The sequence below is a fragment of the Oxyura jamaicensis genome, chromosome 8, assembly GCF_011077185.1.
Source record: "Oxyura jamaicensis isolate SHBP4307 breed ruddy duck chromosome 8, BPBGC_Ojam_1.0, whole genome shotgun sequence".
Classification (NCBI taxonomy): Eukaryota; Metazoa; Chordata; class Aves; order Anseriformes; family Anatidae; genus Oxyura; species Oxyura jamaicensis.
This window is the reverse complement of record NC_048900.1, coordinates 12,205,175-12,223,265: the sequence shown is the minus strand read 5'-3', so window position 1 is coordinate 12,223,265 and position 18,091 is coordinate 12,205,175. Positions and strand designations below refer to the sequence as shown.

The 18,091-nt window shown below is 57.0% G+C and overlaps 1 protein-coding gene across 1 annotated transcript in view; it reads right to left on the bottom strand.

The window, feature by feature from the left end:
- The window catches only part of TNR (tenascin R), a 59,728-nt gene extending 41,976 nt beyond the window's left edge, over nucleotides 1–17,752 (bottom strand). The window contains exon 1 of the mRNA XM_035333205.1: nucleotides 17,459–17,752. The gene's annotated coding sequence lies outside the window, so the exon portion shown is untranslated. The remainder of the gene's footprint in view (nucleotides 1–17,458) is intronic.
- Between the last annotated feature and the right edge of the window lie 339 nt (nucleotides 17,753–18,091).

Genomic DNA, 18,091 nt, shown 5'->3' with positions numbered 1-18,091 from the left:
GATTACAGGGACTCGGTGGGATAAAGGGGACCCAGTGCAGCTTGTTTGGGAAGAAGGAAACTGGACACCAAGGAACTGAAGGAAAATGGGGCTCCTAGAATGGGGCACTTCTCCTGAAGGTTAGCAAGGGGCTGGCAGTAGGTTACTTGGATATGGTAACCTGGGATGGGTGGCCGAAATAGGGTGAAACTGGTGGGCCAGACCTCATGTGAGTTAGGGGGGGGAGGCGGGTGAATGCGAGGGGCTTTTCTAACCCCAGGTGCCTTCACACCGTGCATCCTCATGGCAACGGCGCCTTTGACTACATGGACACCTCATGGGAGAGGTACGACAGGATGGAGCTATTCAGATCTCAGGGTGTGTGATGGCAACATCTCATTTCCAATGACGGAGAAAGCTACGGGAGAAGCTGCTATTCTGGCTCTAATTTGGGCTAATAGAGAAGAACTGTTTGAAAAAAAAAAATAAAAAAAATTGGGAGGTAATTTCAGGAAATAAATTACAAAATAGTGGAGCACACAGTGCCATGAGAAAAGGAGAGAGAACAGCAGAGCGAGGATAATGGACTGCAAAAAAACTCAGGGAACTGGTAGGTAACATCGCTAGGGAGGATGATCTGAGGGATAAAGAGAGCAGGAAGCTGGCAATTACGTAAAGCGGCTGCTCTAGGGGCACCAAAACAAGCCATCCCGATGCAGAGGGATAGGAGGAAGGTGGCTCAGACACCTGATGGAGCTGAGGCCCAAAAAGGGTGGCAGAAAAGGGGAAACAAGGGCAGAGACCCAGTGATGGGGGTGGCAGAGCAGATGCTCAGCTAGGTATGAACAGGACAAGCTCCAACAGGCCATCAACCTAAAGGCTGTGAAAGAACTTTTTGTAAATGCATTGGAGGGGGAAGGAGAGCTAAGGAGAGCCCGAGCTCACTGCCTCCATGGAGGGAAGGAGCTGAGAGGATCCACTGTGGGTGTTCTTCAGCCCTCCCTCCCAGCCAGCTAATTAGGCCAGGGTAATCATCCTGGGCTTACAAGGTTTCTCCAAGAGCTGCTGGTGGCAAGTGAGCATCTCTTCAGCAGGGCAACTGGAAGCCTGGCTCCAAAGCAGGGAGCATTATGAGAAGGCAGGGAGAACTACCAGAAGTCATTAAGCAATCAATTTGTAAGAACCTGGAGGATAATGAGGCTACAAAGCAACAACCAACACACGTTTGTCGAGAACAAATGTGAAACCAATTTGCTCCTATGACGGGATACCTGCTCTTGAGGAGCAGGAGATATGCCAGAGCTTGGTGGTGAGGCTTGAGCTGATGTGTGCAAGTCCCGAATGCAGGATAAGGAGCCTGGTCTGGTGTGGTCCTCACCACAAGGAGGGGAGAGGTGGTTGAAACACCTCCCTCAAGCCATCTGGGGAGAGAATTGAAGGTCTCCAGCCCAGCTGTCTCCAAGGGGTGGGTTATGGCTGGTGGTGTTGGTGAGCAAACTCGCATGGAGAGGGAACAGGGTCAGAAACAGTGACGAGCTCAGCAAATGGAGTGAGCGGGCTGCAAGCACCAAGGTGGAGGTGCACAAGGGTGGCGGAGAAACTACATAGAGAAGCTCCAAACCAGGCATTAACAGGACTGCAGGAAGGGCTTGGGACTGTGTGCTGAACATAGGAGGAGAAGAAGAGCTGATGCACATGGCTGAAAATGACAACCGTGAGGCATGGTGGCATCAGCTGCCCTCTGCCTCGTCCCCTGAGGCAGTGCCTGTGCTGCTGAGATGAGCTCATTTGTGTGTCTGTCCTGGCCAGGCGCTGACATCGCAGCTCTGCCCACAAGGACCAGCCCTGCCCTTGCTAAGTGCTGCTGCAGTCACCAGCTGGTCCCAGTCACCGTCAGCTCTGCTGCAGGGGCTCCTCATCCTCATCTTCATCCTCACCACCAGCTGCCCCCTAGTCCCCGTCTCTTGTGTTCAGAGCCCTGAAGGACAGCCCTGCCCTAAAGCAAACCTCTCAGAGCTTGCCCAGGACTTGTTCTTGCATCTGCCTTGCACCTCGTGCTCGTGCTGCAGTGCAACGTCCCTGCTGCCCACCACCTCCGCACTGCGTCCCCAGGGGCCATGGCCCTGCTGTGCTCGCTACGTGTCCACATTTGTCTGAACAGTTGACCCCTTCAGTTATTATTAGCTTCTTGGTCACCTCCACCACTGCCTGTCATGACGAATTAGAAATATAGTCCTCTCTGCATCGTGGTCCTCGGTAAACCAGCCGTCTCTCCTACCTGCTGCAGTCACCTCATTATAACTCCATTACCTTTAACAACAACTCCATTACCACCCATTATCTTTCTTATCATCTCCTTTACAAGGCTGTTATCCGCTCCTCCTCCTCTACAGCCATCCCCTCCTCAATTACGATTCCATTATCTTTATTACCACCCCATTAGAGTCATAATTATTCCCATCACAATTCCAAGATCTGCTCCTCCATCCCGACAAGCCGGTGTCTCCGGCAGTCCCGCTACCGCCGCCAGCACCGCTCCGCACTGCTGTTGGGTAGCGCCATCACCGCCGCCTTCCCTGCATTCGGCATCATCCCCGTGCTGATGGCAATATTTTAATTAGTTTTCATTGCAGTTTTATTTTTATTTATTTATTTATTTTTGCTGTTATTGCTTCCTTTATCAGCCATTTTCCTTTCCCCATCATGGTTGGGGTTGATGCCTTGGGTGTGAGCTGATGCTTGGGTCCATGGCATTGCACTGACTTGTACCAGTACCAAGTGGGTATCGTCCCCCCATCCTCCATCAGAATTACAGCATTTTCACCTCTGCTAAAGCCCTAATTGCTGACATTTTCCTTCCATTAGCCTCCAGCTTCCCTGGTGGGTGTGACCACCTCCTCCCACCAGCAGTGCCCCCTCTCCTGCCCAGGCAGGGAACCATCCCCAACCCTCTCTGATTTTCCATGGCTACAGCTTCCAACTGCTCCAGGCACAGCTTATTCCTTTCATTTTCCCCGTGGTTTTAGTGGAAGAAGGGTTTTTGTTGCAAAGGTGCCCACTTCCACACATTCCCGTGGTGCAGCCCTGGGCACCGCATCCTGGTGGTGCTGTTCTTGTGGCTTCTGTGCTCGGGGCACCGCCAAAACCGCCCGCCCTTCAGCTGCAGCACCAGCAGCTTCCTGAAGGCACCTTATTCACTCATGAGCAGCGTTCAAAAGCTCCTTCATCGGCATTGATAGGAGGGGGAGAGTCCCTTGCCCAGCACAGGGAGGGCTGCACCAGCACTGCACCCCTTGCTCCATGGTTTTTGGGGTCTGGCAGTGTTGTATCACAAGGAATCACATGGAAACAGGGCAGGGCAGAGCATTAGCTTCTTATGAAACCTCCCTGGCTTATCGAGCATGATCAGGGCATCATAATCCAGGTTTTATCAGCTGATCACAGCCCTTTCTCCGTGTGTGGCCGCACAAAAATACCACGGGCAAAAACCAGGAGCATTAAATCCTGGCGCTGGTGAAGGTGCTGGGCTGGGCTCCTCCACCCCTAGGGCACTGCTCTACCTGGAGAGAAAGGGTGGGTGAGAGCCTGGGTGTTTTGGGCACCATTTTGGGTGCTGTGTAGGGGCAGGGCACTGCTGTATCCTCCCTACGGCACTGAGCAGAAGCGCTCTGCCTGCAGGTTACAGAGCCACAGAATTACCAAAGGATGGGGAAAGCTCCTCTCCGTCAGAGAGCTGAGCCTGTTTAGTTTATCAAGAAGATTGAGAGAAGATTTCATTTATTCCTGTAAGAACTGTCAAGGCAGGGAAACACTGAAGAAGGCACTAAAGATCTCCTGAAAGCTGCCGAGAAGAGCAGAGGGCGATGGCAGGGAGCAAAGGCAGGCGGATTTGGGTGACTGATGCAGCACACGCGGATCACAGTGCGAGCGATGCTGCGATGTGTGCTGGGCATCCCCAGGCCCCGTCCGTCTGCAGGCAGCGCTCAGGGGCTGTGTGTGGAGCTGGGGATTTGGGGCCCTGGGAACAGTTAATTACCCCTGGCTGGCGGGTAATTAACGTCGGCAGGGCGAGCTGCGATTTCGATCATGTTCGGATGCCCTGGGGTTATTTCCCACGATCGATGCAGTGCATAAATAATGCATCCTGTGGTGGGGGGAAGTGGGGGGACGACACACGCTGCCTTTCGTTATCAGATGCTGTGCTGTTTGGATCAGTGATGCTAAGAGGGAACACGGCTTAGGGCAAAAGGGAAAAATGGGAATAAATACACTGGTGGGGCTTTGCGAATTCAGCTCAGCTGAAGTGGCATAAAGGAAGGGAGACAGTGTAGTTCTCATTGCTCTGCTACTATTTCTATATTGTTATAGGATGGATATAATAGAGGGTGGTGGGGAATTTGGGTGTCAAAGGAAAGGGTTTGGCTGATGAGCTGGTAAGGCACAGGGCGCTGTGTTTAAAGCAGGGCCAGGAAGGAGCCTGGCTCTCTGGGCTTCCAGCTTTAATCTGTAGCCACAGGTTGCCTCTTAAAAGGCATCAGCAGGGCTCACCTGAGCGAGCTGCCTCACTTCCGTGACCTGCTGTCCATTCCAACCACTAAACTGCATTATTTTGATTTATTATTATTATTATTATTGCTAAAAAAGGCAAGGAAGTGGCAGAAAGTGAGTGGCGTGGTGTCGAACACTTTCAAGATTCAGACAACACAGCCAGCAAAGCTGTGCTGGAAGAGTTGGTGCCACCGAGGCACAGGCATGAGTTTGTGCCTACTCATGCTGAACATCTGGAGAGGGAGCACCTGGGAGGGTTTTTTGTTTGATTTTTGTTTGTTTCTTTTTGTTTTAATTAGAAACTGTTTGGTGAGGTCAGTAAATGATTCGGGGGCCCAGCCCTTTTTTCCCCGTGGAGCCCCATGGGGCTGCTGCCATGGGTTTGTGAGCTGTGGTTAGGAGCAAGCCCGCTGCAAACCGCAAGGCTGGGAAGGGAGCGCCTTGGGGAGTCTTTAAACACCGCTTAATTACATTAGCTATACACCAGCCGAGGGATAATTCACCATCTCGAGACAGACACTTTAATCCTGGCAGCAGGATGGAACCAGAAGTGCGCAGGGGCTGATGCAGGATGCTCTGCTCCCTGGGTACTGCCGAGGGGCTGAGACCTGCTGCCGATGCCTTGCAAAGGACTGGAACCAGGGGCTTCACTGGCAGTGGGTTTCTGAGCGTGCCCATATACCCTCCTGAAGGAGCAATTTAGTATTTGCAAGACCCCAGCTGCTAGCTGGGTTTGGGGTTTGCTCCCCCCATCCTGCTCTGTGGGGCTGGCATCTCCGGCTGAGAGCTGGCTCCCACCATCATCAAGCCACCAAGTGCTCCAGGAGAGAAAACTGGCACTTGGTACATGCTGGTACAGCCACAGGGTCGTTCCCCGTCCCTGTATCTCCAATAATCAGAGATTTGGAGCTCGGCTGGTGGGGACAGGGCTTTCCAGCCCCCCAGGTCTGCAGCCCAGATGGTCTACCCAGATTACTGCAGCCTCAGGAGCCACCAATCCCAGGCAGTTTGGCAGGGCTGAATTCCCTCCAAATGACAAAAATAAATAAAATCTCTTCACATTAGATGCTGGGAAGCCCATGAAAAAGCTGTGTACACAGTGAAAACAAATACGTGGTTAAATAGCCTCTCCAACAGTATTTCTCTAAAACGCCTCTCTAAATAACGCAGAGCGAAAGGCTTGCTCAGCAGTGATTAACCTCCGCTCGGGAAGATGCTCTGTATCAAATCGTTACTGTCAGCTGATTAAAAACGAATTAAACCTAACAGAAAACAATTCCCAAAACATCATCTCTCCATTTGAATGCAATGCCCAGACGCAAATGATAGCACACCCTGTCCCACGGAAGAGCGAGCGGAGGCACCCGGAGAGCGCGAGGATGAAGGGCAAAGGGGATGCCGAGAGGGATGGAGCGAAATAACTCAGCCTGGAGACAGCTCTGCCTCGAGGGCCCTTCTTATTTCCAAGCTGCCGGTTTAGAAAAATAAAATAAATGAAGTAACGGGGAAGGACTGCAGCTGATTTAGCAGCCCTCGTCTGCTTGGCATCCGGGGGAGGTCGGAGGGGTGAGGAAGGACAGGCAGGTGGGAGAGACCCGCGCCGTGCCAGGCGCTGGCGCTGTCTCCCGTTCCTGCCAATCAAGCCTCGCCAGCTTTTAATCGCCCCGCTCCATGTGAGGCCAAGAAATGGCAAAGCATCAAATGCTACTTGTCATGCTAGCTTTCTATTTATTTTTTATTATTACTATTTTATTTTTTCAAGTAATCCCATTTTTCTTGTTTATTTCCCTAATAACTGCACAACAATTGCTGGGTCCCATCGGTTCTGCCCTTCTTGGTGTTGACCCTGCTGGGGGCTGCGCCAGGGCAGTTTAGACTGGACATTGGGAAGAACTTCTTCACGTGGAGGGAGGGTGGCCAAGCTCTGGGGCGGGCTGCCCGGGGAGGTGGGGTGTCCCCATCCCTGGAGGATCGTCCCATCAGGGATGAGGACGTGGCACAGGGATGTGGGTTAGGACTTGGTAGGTCAGGTTGATGGCTGGACTTGGTGATCTGGAAGGTCTTTACCAAGCTAGATGGTTCTGTGATTCTATGATCCCAGAGGTGTGCTGCCCCATTGCCTAAGCTGGAGGGAGGAAGGGGCAAGGCCCCAAAATTTTGGGGGCGTGCATCCTCCACTGATGCCGTGTTGGTGACAACTGTGATGGCCCTCACAGGTCCTCCACGTGAGCTGGTCAGTGGGGTTGGGTCTCAGGGTAGGGCTGCGAGCCCACTGGCAAAATTCCTGCTGCTTGGACAAAAATCTGCAGTATTACTAAGGACAGCCTAATTACCAAATCTAATTACAAAGGGGAGTAAATCACATGGATTTTTTATTTTTTTTTGGCTTTTGGAAAGTGTCTTATGTATCATAAAAAAGAATAATGGACAACCAAGCCTGCCCATCATCCCGACACATTAATGAGAGCCTATTTGGAGCCACCAAACCCGCAACTCAGCAGTTTGAGAAGTTGCACAAACTGTCACGGCGATGCCAGCAGAGGCTTCACGGCCCTCTCCCCTCTTGTGCCCCCTGAAGCCAGCAGAAAACCCAAATGGCAGTGTTACAGGAGCACATGCACCCAGTTCTCATATACCTACACACCAACGCGGCATCTGGGCTGTGCCAGCAGGGACTTTCCCCCATGCTGTGCTGGGGTGTCCTGGCGGGGTACCACCGCCCTCGCCTCCTGCCGCACCCAGACCGGAGGGCTTGGTGCATCCTCTGCTTCTCTTCCCGGGAGCAAAAGGAGCCCGTGCCCAGCCCCGTGGTGCTGCTCTGGGTTTTGGCTGGTGCAAGGCGATGCAATTAATAGCTCAGCCCACTTTGCGGAGCCGTCGGGGTGTCATTAAGGGGGGAGGGAAGGCACCGTGGTGTCGGTCTGCAGTGCGGGGAATAAGCACCACTGTGCAACTTGCTTTGTTCCCAACAGCTTTTTTTGACTAGGGCTGTAAAATTAACGTTTGAGCAGATAGCTGAGAAAATAGGAGGCTGTATAAAGTAACTTGGGGCTTGGCAGGGGAATTCAAATGAGCTGCATTTGGGAGATGCCAGGGTTTTCTTTCTTTTCTGTCGTCTCCCCACCCTGCAGGCTGTGAGAGGCAGTGGTGTCTGGGCAGTGATGGTGACCCTGTCCCCATCCTCTGCCCCCAGCTCCTCTCATCTCACTGCTTATCCAAGCACCCAGTTTTTCTCCCCATCACTTCCATGCTCTCTTTTTACCCAGCTCTCCAACGACTCAGCGCCTGCTTTATTCCCCATCTAACCTCCCTCGCGATCTGGGTTGGAGCATTACCTATTTATATTCTTAACCTTTGCCTCTCTTCCCTCTGCCTCTTTAATCTGTGCATCCATCTTGTTTACCACCCCCATCGCTTCTCTCCTCTCTGCCCATCACTGCCGGGGCTCCCAGCCCCAGCCCCCCGTCCCCTCCAGCGCGGCACCCGGTGACATTTCCTCCGTGCACCAGAGCCTGGTGGCAGATCGGTGTGGGCGCAGGACCTCAGCATCCTATCCTGGGGACTTTTCACCTGGTTTGGGGGTTTAGCCTACTAACAGAGAAGTTTTCTCCTGCTCATCAGCACCAAGGGAGTGGCGGCATGCAGGGGCACCCTGCTTTTCCCAAATTCCTTCACCCCTCTGCAGCAGGATGCAGCTGGAAGAGACGCCAGCATCGGGGTCGAAGTCCCCGCTGGCTCGGGCTGGGATGTATGCCTGCCACAAGTGACATTCAGCATCCTGACAGCGACAGCCGTGCTCCCAGCACCCCAGGGCACTCGGGTGTGCCCATCGGCACTGCCCAGCCCTTTGGAGGACTTAATGATTTCCAGCAGTGCAATTAAACACCACCGTGGCCACTCACCTGCACCCAGTAAGAACCTATCTGTGCAGGGGACAAGGGGGGCTGGAGAAAAGTCCCTCCTGCTCCTCATCTCCTCGCCAAAGCCTTCACCTGTGACACCCACCTTGCCCTGGCACCAAGCCGTGCTGTGAAATGCCAGCTTGCCTGCAGCACAAAGCCTAGCGGGGTTGCCTCGCTGTGTTCCGCCTGGCCCTGTGTGCATTTTTTCCCCCTGCCTCTCCCTCCCCGCAGGGTGACAATTTTCCTTGTGCTCACTCCCGCCTCCGTTGTGTCATTTTTGGGTGCTCGCCCCAGGGACTGGACTTCTTCCAGCCACATGCCGCAGGCGCAGCCAAAAAAAGGCCACCCGTGCAAGTGTGCTGATCAAAGCCCAGCCTGCCCGCGGGCTACTAAGCAAAATTTTGGGGGCTCATTTTTGCCAAGAGCTCCCCCCATTCCCCACCCCCAACCCCATGCCAGGCACAGCACATCTTGAAGCTGAATAAAAAGCCTTTTTTAAGTAGAGAAATCCCCCGGCTCTTCCCTCCGAGCGGGGACGTGGCCGTTAGGGTGGCAACGGAAGGTGCAGAGCTGGGTACCTGCGGGATGAAGGGCTGTGCTGGCCCTCGCAGCGCGATGGGTGTCCCCAGATCCTGGGTGGGTGTCCCCAGACCCTGTGCATCACATGCGGCCTTGCTGGAAGAAGCCCTGCCCTTCGCACGCTCAATTAAAGGAGTCAGGGTTGTACCTGCAATGTATTTGTGGCACTGGTCCTAGCTGAAACCCCCAGCTCCGTGCCCGTGCCTCAGTTTCCCTATGCTGTCTGAGTGCCCTGGGGGAGACCTCTGCTTCCTCCCAGTGCTGGAGGTTAATTAACTAGGTAATTAAGTAATGAGCCCCACAGTCACAAAGTCAGTGTGGCTTTAGTTACAGCTGTTCCACCGGGCTGCAAATTACTGGGAAATGGGATTTTTGCATTCCGCTGCGGTGTTGGCATTACCGATAATCAAGAGGCGCCTGTGATGGGGACAAAGTGCAGAGAGAGAGAGAACATAGTAATTACTGTGTAATTACAGTAACGATGGGACTGATGCTGCAAGGCGAGCGTGGGGCAAACACCCACCCAGGACACCGGCGGCTCCGTGGGACCTGGAGGCTCAATTTGAACCGCAAAGCCTCAGAGCTGGATCTCTTTTAATTCCCCTGCTGCTCTGCCTCACACAGCTGTGTGAATTACTAATTCTGCGGTTTCTGCTCCTGGTTCCAGTGGTGGAGTCCCTCAGCTTCACAGGGCATTTTGGGGGGGTTAGAATTCACTGCCCCGTGCAGCCCTGGAGCCGATCAGCCTCGCTGGGTGTTGCGGGCAGCGCTGTCCGTCACTCCTGCCTCACGGATGCTGGTGGCAGGGGCATCCCTTCTGCCCACACTGTCCTGAAACACGTCTGTCTGACCAGGCCCTCCAACCCCCCTTTCGGGGCTTTTCCTCCCTCCAGCCTCATTTGTTACTGATGTTTGGAACACATTGGAACCAGCCCGGTATTGACACCGGGGGACTCGCTGTCCCCAGCGGCTCGCCAGCTCCCATCGGTCCCGCACTGTGGGGCTGGCACAGAGCGTGGGGGGTGGGCATCAACGGGGCAGCCAAAACCCCGGCAGCAGGCTGGGGAGGCTCAGGATCACACCCAGCGTCACCTTGGGATGACTCTTGGTGTCACCTCAGGATCACTCCTGGTGTCACCTGGGGCTCACGTGGAGGGCTGGCCATCAGCTGCACCGTGCAGCCCTGAAATGATGGAGGCCCACGGACCCCAGGCTCGCTGTAGGTGCTGCAAAATCCCCTTTGGATGACACTGAGGTGGACATGAGACCACCAGTCTGGTGGCCAGGGTCTAATTAAAGCCTTGAATCAAGGCCTCTTTGACACAGCTGTCTCGCAGGTTGAGCTGTGAGGAAAGAGGGAGGAGGCGAATGAGGAGAAAAGTTTGGCATAGGGGAGCTGCAGCACTACGAGCTGCTGGATGCCACCCCAGGGCCCCCAAAGTGAGGGACAGGGACAGCATCGCCCCACCTGGGGACCGGCGGGGACAGTCCCATGGTCCCATGGTCCCCACAGCCAGGGCCAGGCAGAGCATCACCCGTACCGCCGCCCTGCCAGCACCCATTTCCATGGAAACCTGCCCTGGTGCTCCTTTACGGAAATCATCCCCTTCCTTCCTTCACTCCTTCCGTCCCCTTCCTCTCTGCATTGCCACCTCTCTCCCCGCCAGCCCTTCCCCGGGCTCCCCTCCGCTCCCTCCCCGCTCCTTATCGCAGCCCCTCTCATCTCCCAGCCTTTGTGCCGCTGCCTGTCTCCACTTGGCGAGCTCCTTATCTCCTCTCCCCCCCCACTCCAGCTCTGTTTACATCGCTAAAACACTTGTCCAGGTCAAACACGTTTTCCTGATAACCACGTTTCCATTGATTGCTGGGAAGAAAATCCTCCGGAGCAGCAGATTCTGTGCTCTGGGGATCGATAACAAAAAGCCCTTTTACCCCAGCCCTCGCCATCCCAGCGAGCCACAGCCCCGGGGCGTGGGACCCCCAGGGGGATTTGAGGGGGGGGGGAGGGGGGGCAAAAAGAGAGCGGTGTCCCTTTCCCACCCACTGCCCCCAGCACCCAGGTGGGGTCACCCCGGCCACATGGAGGTGACAAACCCTCACATCCCACCGGGGACACCTGCGTGCTGCTGCTGGACGCTGCACACCCCGGCAGCCCCCCCATCTGCAGCCCCCCTGGGAGCTGGAGCAGACCCCGGGTGGGCTCCCGCTGCCTGCTAATGCACTTGCGAGGGGGAAGCTCATGCGTTTCCACAGCGAGTGGTTTAGCCGTAAATCCGCAATCGATAAAGAGAAATTTAAAGGGATTAGGCTTTCAGCTTCTGCTGCAAAGGAGATGCTCCCTGCCAGTCTCCTCTCCCAGACCACTGCCGTGGGACACCAGGGAGAGACGGGGCTGGGGGGTACCCACGGGTCCCACCGTCACCTCTTGGGTACCTGCAGGGATGCCATGGCCAAAATTCACCCCAGAGGATTTTATTTTATTTTATTTATGATAAAACTGCTGAGTGGCACCTAACCTACTGTGCAAATCGATGCCTTGGCCACAGGCTTGGCCAGTGGTTTACCTTGTCCGCAGCAAAGCACCGAGGGCAAGCTTGGGAACTGCAGCCAAATGAGCCGTGCCGTTTGCAGTGGTGAAAAGAAGGAAATTAAATAATAAAAGCTTAGCAAGAAGCCAGCCCCAGTGCTCCCTGTGGCCAGGCTGCCCCTGGGAACTCCTAGGGCCCGGGACCGGGGAAGCCGGCACAGCGCTGCACGGCGGAGCTTTGGTAACGAGAACGAATCCAAAGTTTCCACAGGGCTTTAATAAAGTCCTGCTGCAGAGGGTGAGGGGAGATATGCAGTTCTGTAATGCTCGGGAACGGGCTGAAAGGCTGGGGAAAAAGAAGCAAGAGCCCTGCAGGCATGGTGGGTTTGTGGCTTAGGCTGCTGGGGGAATATCGTGTGTGCGTGGGGAGACGGAACCAAAATGGTGATGTCTTGGGTTAAATCAGCGGCACGTGGCTGGAGGCAGAAAGCAAAGCCAGCGCCAGTGTGGGAAGCCTTGGAGCAAAAATACCCAGGTCTAACGCCGAGGTCTGAGCCCCTCCTGAAGGCAAACCAACACCACGGGTGTGTGTGGGGCTGGAGGGGGCTCTGCCCCCCCGCCCCCCGCCTGGCTGCAAGCCCGCGGCACTGCTAAACCTCTGCCCTGCTGGGATGGCTTTTTTAATTGGATTGTGACAAACATTTAATACCTAATAGAGCTCACACCAGCACAGTTAATTAAGGATGTGACTAATCCAATTCACTCGTGGGAGCGCGGGAGGAGACGAGTGGGAGTGAGCGCGTGTATGGGGGGGCAGCAGAGGGGAGGGAGCCGGATGGGGAGAAATCAGCTTAACTGCTATCGCCATTCCTTTCATTTGCTGCGCGCTCATAAACGGTGAAGAAAGGCTTTTCTTTGCCCGTTTTTACTCCCTGCTCGCCCACCCCTTCTTCTGGGGGGAAAGCTGAGCACCGCGGGAGCATCCCTGCTCTGGGTGGGCTGCGGGACCCCAGCGCATCCCCGCGGCGTGGCAGCCTTGTGCCGGGGCACGTAGTGCCGGCCGGGCCAGCTGTGCCAACATCTGTATGCTGGTCACTCCCCGTCCCCCCGGAGTTTATAAATAAAACAAGTGGAGTTATTTTAGCCCCATGGACAGGGCTGTCTCCCGCAGCACAGAGCTGCTCTTTCTCCGTCTCGAGTTCATTGTTATTCCCCAGCTGAGAACAGGGCGCGGATTGAGCGAGGTCCCCATCTGCGGCGGGCAGCCGGAGAGAGCCTCTCTTCATGCGGGTGCCTGACGCAATAAATAGCGCTTTTCAGCCGAGCCGGAGGGAAACAAAAGCCCGGAGCAGGGAAGAGAGTGTGGCGAGGCTGGTGAGGGAGAGGGACGGTAGGGAGCAGGAGGGGGAGATGGAGAGGGGAAGAAGCAACTAACGAGGAGGCTGAGAAGCTTTGTGGCCGGGCTTTGGGCCATTGGCTTTCCCACCCACTTGCCCAGGGAGACGAAGCATCCCTGGGCACGCTGGCCCAGGCTGTCCGGGCCAGGCAATGTTTACCCCGAGCGGGACACCGATCCCCTTCCCTCGAGCATCCCCGAGCCACCCGTTTGCAGGACTCCAGCACAAGGCTAACAAAACCCTGCCCTTCAGCAGAACGGCAAGCAGGCGGATTCAGCCCAGATTTGCTCGCTGATTCCCTGCCCCAGGGGGCCGGGTGCTGCCGCACGGGGACTCTCCCAGCCTCCACCTGCGCGGGGACGCCGCATCCCCGGCAGCAGTGGGGATGCTGCCCGTGAGCACAGGGCAGCCAAAAGCCACATCATCCAACCTGGTTTAGCTGCCAAGAGGGGTACTCAGCAGTAATTAGTGAGGACTTGCACGGAAGGCTCATCCCTTCTGTGGCCGGGAGCCCCCCGTGGTGCCCCAGCCCTGTCCCCCGTGTAGGAGATAGTTACTTACATTAAAATTATTTACTAAATGAAGCAATTCTTTGAGCGCTATCTCAGAACTGTTTGTCTGGTTTACTCTGTTCCTAGTGCTATGTGATAAGCTATCTGTGTAATTGAGGGTAAGTTTACAGCTCGTGCTTTGCAATGGGATTTCCTTGGACGTTTCGGGGCGGGTGGGTCCCATTAGCACCAGCTTGAGCATTTCCCCCAGGAACCCCTGCTGTACCCGAAGGGAAAACAGCCCGATCTATCCCAATCAATCTGCATTTAATTACCAGCCGAGAGCTCCAGCTGGCTAATTTAGAGGCAACCAGCCTCCAGTGTCGGGGCTGTGCTCTTGCTCAAGGGTGGGCTTTAGGAATGAGGAGTATTTTCAGAGCTTTCTGCTGATTATCATGATTTCAGCTGAAATAAAGGAAAGAGGTTCACATTTCCAGTTTGGAAAGGGTGCTTTGGGACTGAAACAGGTTGGAAACATGGATGCGAGGGGGATGTTGCATGACCCAGGCCGTCCTTGCCCCTCTTGCCTCTCAGCTGGAGACAGGAGCCTTGGAGAGCAGACATCACCCGTGCTGCCCTTTCTGATGAGGGCTTTTGGCTGGTCTTGACCCCCCCTGTGCCCCCCAGCTGCCCACAGGGGGCACAGAGGGAGAACTGAGCATTGCTGTGGTGTCTGCCACGCTGGCAAACCCAGCAGCAACCTGCCGTGGGGGTCACAAAAAAACCACTGAGCACGTGTGAAGAAGACCAAAACCCAGCTGAAGAGCAGGGGCATTTCTACACAACCTCTCAAGGCAAGAGCCTGTGTGTGGCCACAACACCTCACAGCACTGCGAGTCCTGCAGGACCTTGGTCTGCTCCTCACCCAGAGGCAGTGAGCACCGCTTGGACCTTCCTCTAATGGGAGACCCCTGGTCTGCCCCCCGAGGATGCTGGCCACGAGGGCCACCAGCTCCAGGAAGGCACCAGAGCCAGGGCCAGCGGTGGGACAGCCCAAGCACCAGCCCTTCAATTTTTGGATCCCCCTGCAGCTGTGTTGCTGGAGGGGAGCACCGGTGCTTACAGACCCGCAAGGCTTTGACATCGCAAGGCGACAGGGAACAAAGCACGGGGGGAAACCAGTTACCTGGGGCTCATCAGGAAGCTGCTGCAGGAGGTTGCGAGGGGTAATTATAAAGGTAAAGGGAAGGGTTTAGAAATCAAGCTCTGAGATAAGCATAAGGAGACGGGCTTGGAAGAAGAGGGCTGGAGAGCGTATTGTGGTGCAGCCCCGCATGGCTCTGTCCCCGTCTCCTGCAGCCATGCCAGGATCAAGCAAGAAGAGGAGAAGAGGTGAGGAGAGAAGGAGAAGAGAAGAGGACCATGCCTCAGCCACTGGAGCCCATTCCTTGGGAAGGCTCTCATGGGGCACCTTGGGGACCTGCTGTGCCCAGCACAGACCTCTGAGAGGTCCAAAGCGTCCCACAAAGAGCCCCCTGGGACCAGGGATATCCTGGCAGAGATGGTTGGGCAACCATTCCCAACCATTCCCAACCGAGAGCAGGGTGCCCAGCTCCAGGACCAGGTGGCTTTTGAGTGTCTCCAAGAATGGAGAGTCCCTGGTCTCTCTGGGCAGCCCGTGCTGGTGCCCTGTCACCCACACGGTGACCCTCGGGTGCTCCTGTCCCTTTGCCACCTGGTAGCCCTCGCTGGATGCTCCAGTAGCTCCGTGTCTCTTGACTTGGGGAGCCCAGGATTGGGTCCAGCACCCCAGGTGTGGTCTCACCAGTGCTGAGCAGAGGGGAGGAGGCACCTCCTCGGCCTGCTGGCAGCATAACGCAGCCCAGGATTTCTGCCCACCGTGGTGCCCACAGGGACCTCCAGGCTCAGCTCTCAATGTGATGTCTCGACAGGCAGCTCCAGACCCATCCTGAGCTGGATTCCTCCGAACTTTGGGTCTAGTTCAGAAAATACCATAAGAAATCGATCTGTGCAACTGAGCCAAAGCTACCGGCTGAGTACCTTGTCCTAAGCTTCCCTTGTCCCAAGCTGTCCCAGGCTATCTCGTCCTACGCAACCACCCTTTGGGTCGGGGAGCCGAGGAGCTCTCCAGCACTGCAGCCTTGGCAGGGCCCATCCCTGTGGCCCATGGTCAGACATGGTGGTGCTGGCTCTCCTCCTGGGCTGAAAGCAGACGTTTTTGGTACAGGCCTCCAGCATGGCCACAGCAGGGTCCTGCTGCCAGGAAGGGGCACGGCTGGGAACCACGGCTTCCTCCCTAAATTTCCTTCTTCTTTTCTATTTTTTCCCACCCATTTTTATTCCCCACTGCCCTGGGGACACAGCAGTGTTGGGGGAGTCTGGCCAACCCTGGGCTTCGCCCTCGCTGCAGTGTTAACTCTGGTCTGGCCATGGGGCACGTGGCCGAGCCCCTGCGTGTCCCCTGTCCCCCTGTGCTACGCCGATGGGGATGGCGAGCGGTGGCGGCTAATGACATTGACATTTCATTTCTCATTACAGACACAATTAAAAGCAGAGGGGATTATAAGCGGCTGCCACGCCATGTCACCGTGCTGCCAGCTTTATCCCTTCTGCTTGGGCAGCTCCGTCAATGAATCGACTCCTTCCAGCACCTCACTTGTGGCTCTGCTCCGTTTGTTTATGTAATGCCTCCCGGCACCGACCCCACACCCGCACGCTTCTGCTCACCGAAGAGCATTTTCTCGACCCTTTCTCCATGCGCCCCAGCAAGACGACCGGGGCCAGGGGGCTGCTGAAGCTGGGGGAGCCCCCGGCACCGCCGCCACCCCTGCCAGGGGGTACATACAGGTGGTGGGGCTGGTCCCAAAGAGCACCCGGACCTTGCTGGCAAGCCCGCTACCATCGGACCCTGGGAAGCATCCCCCAGCTCAGCCTCCTCCTCCTCCCGGGGCAGATGCTTTCTGCCAGGAGCTCTGGCAGGTCCCTGCTAACGGAGCGTGCCGGATTCATCCGTGCCTGGGGACCGGCCGTGCCTCTCCTTCCCCGGCTGCTCGGCTCGGCTGGAGCCCGGCCCGAGGAGCGGCTCGGCGAAGGCTCGGCAGGGATGCTCCAGCCCCAGCTCCTGACCGAGGGAAGAGGCCGCTGAGATCCGGCGTGTGGTGGTGCCAGCGGGGCCCTTTCCTCCGTTTTGTTTTCTCTCCAGCTCCACGAAATGACAGGGCTGGCGTTCAGACCCTCTGCGTTCCGCCCCAAACCCCCCAGGTTTCACCCCAAAACGCAGCCACGCGCGGGGCGCCTCCGAGCTATTCCTGAGCAAGCAAGAGAAGGAGGAAAAAAAAAATCCTCGTTCAAACTTTGAACGCGACCAGAGAGAGCCGGGCTTTGGGCAGCCCCCGCTGCTCGGCGCAGCCCGGGTGGCCTCGGCGGCGGGGGCTGCCCCCACCCAGCCCGCCCGGAGCGGGGGCTGCCGCCCGCCGGGGTCCCCGTGGGGAAGGGGAGCCGTGGGCTGGAGGGAAGGGGTGTGGGGACGGAGGCACAAGGAGGGACAAGGAGCACGGAGCGAGGGGGAAGCGAGGTGTCCCCGGCGCTGCCCGCAGGACGCAGCGAGATGCAGCCCCCCCGCGCTGCCTCCTCTCGCCGTGTGACGCAGGTGCCGAGAGCCAAATTTCCTCAACCTCATTCCAGCAACGAAGGGAACTCGCAGAAAGTGCGGGCAGCTTTTGCCGCACCCCCCCGACCCCCCGACCCTCTCCCCGCCCGCCTTTCCCCCCCGGCGCAACCCCCCCTCCCCCCGAGCTGCGCCCCCCGCGCCCCCTCCCCGGCCGGGCTCCGTCCCCCCGCCGCCTCCCTCCGAGCCTTGGGGCGCGATGGGGGACGATGGGGGGCGATGGGCTGGGGGGGATGCGGTGGTCGGGGGGGGCTGCAGGGGCGGCGGGGGCCGGGCAGCGCGGGGGATGCGGGGTGCGGAGCGCGGGGTGCGGGTGCGGAGCTGTCCGCGGTGCTGGAGGCACTCACCGGGCCGGGCCGGCTCCTCCTGCCGCCGCCGTCGGGTGGAGATTTGGGGAGCCCCCGCTTCTGAGGGGTCCCCGGGCTCGGCCTGTCGCCGGCAGCCCCGCTGCCTGCTGCGGCGGAGCGGAGCGACCCCGGCACTGCCTGGCTGCCGCTCCCTCCCCTGCTTAAATTTCAGCAGCTTGTTTTTTTTTTTTTTTTTTTTTTTTTTTTTTTTTTTTTTTTTCTTCCTCGCTCGCCCCTCTTCTCCCCTCGCTCCCCGCTCCGGGCTCTCCTCCCAGCACGCAGCCACCTAGCGGGCAGAAGCGGGAGGAAAAGCCCGCCCGAAAACCCAGGCGGCACTGCTGCTGCTGCTGGTGGTGCTGCTGGTGCTGCTGCTGCTGCTGCTGCTGCTGCTGGTGCTGCTCCTGGTGCTGGTGCTGCTGCTCCTGGTGCTGGTGCTGCTCCTGGTGCTGCTGCTGCTGCTGCTGCTGGTGCTGCATCGCCGCCCCCCGCCGGCCCTGCTGCAAGGCGGCTGCCCCGGGGGATGCAGCATCTCCAAAGGGCCGTGCGGGGACGCAGCGCCACGAAATTCCCAGGGGGAGCACAGAAAAAAAAAAAAAAAAAAGTGAAAAAAGTAAGAGATGGAAGGAGTGGGTC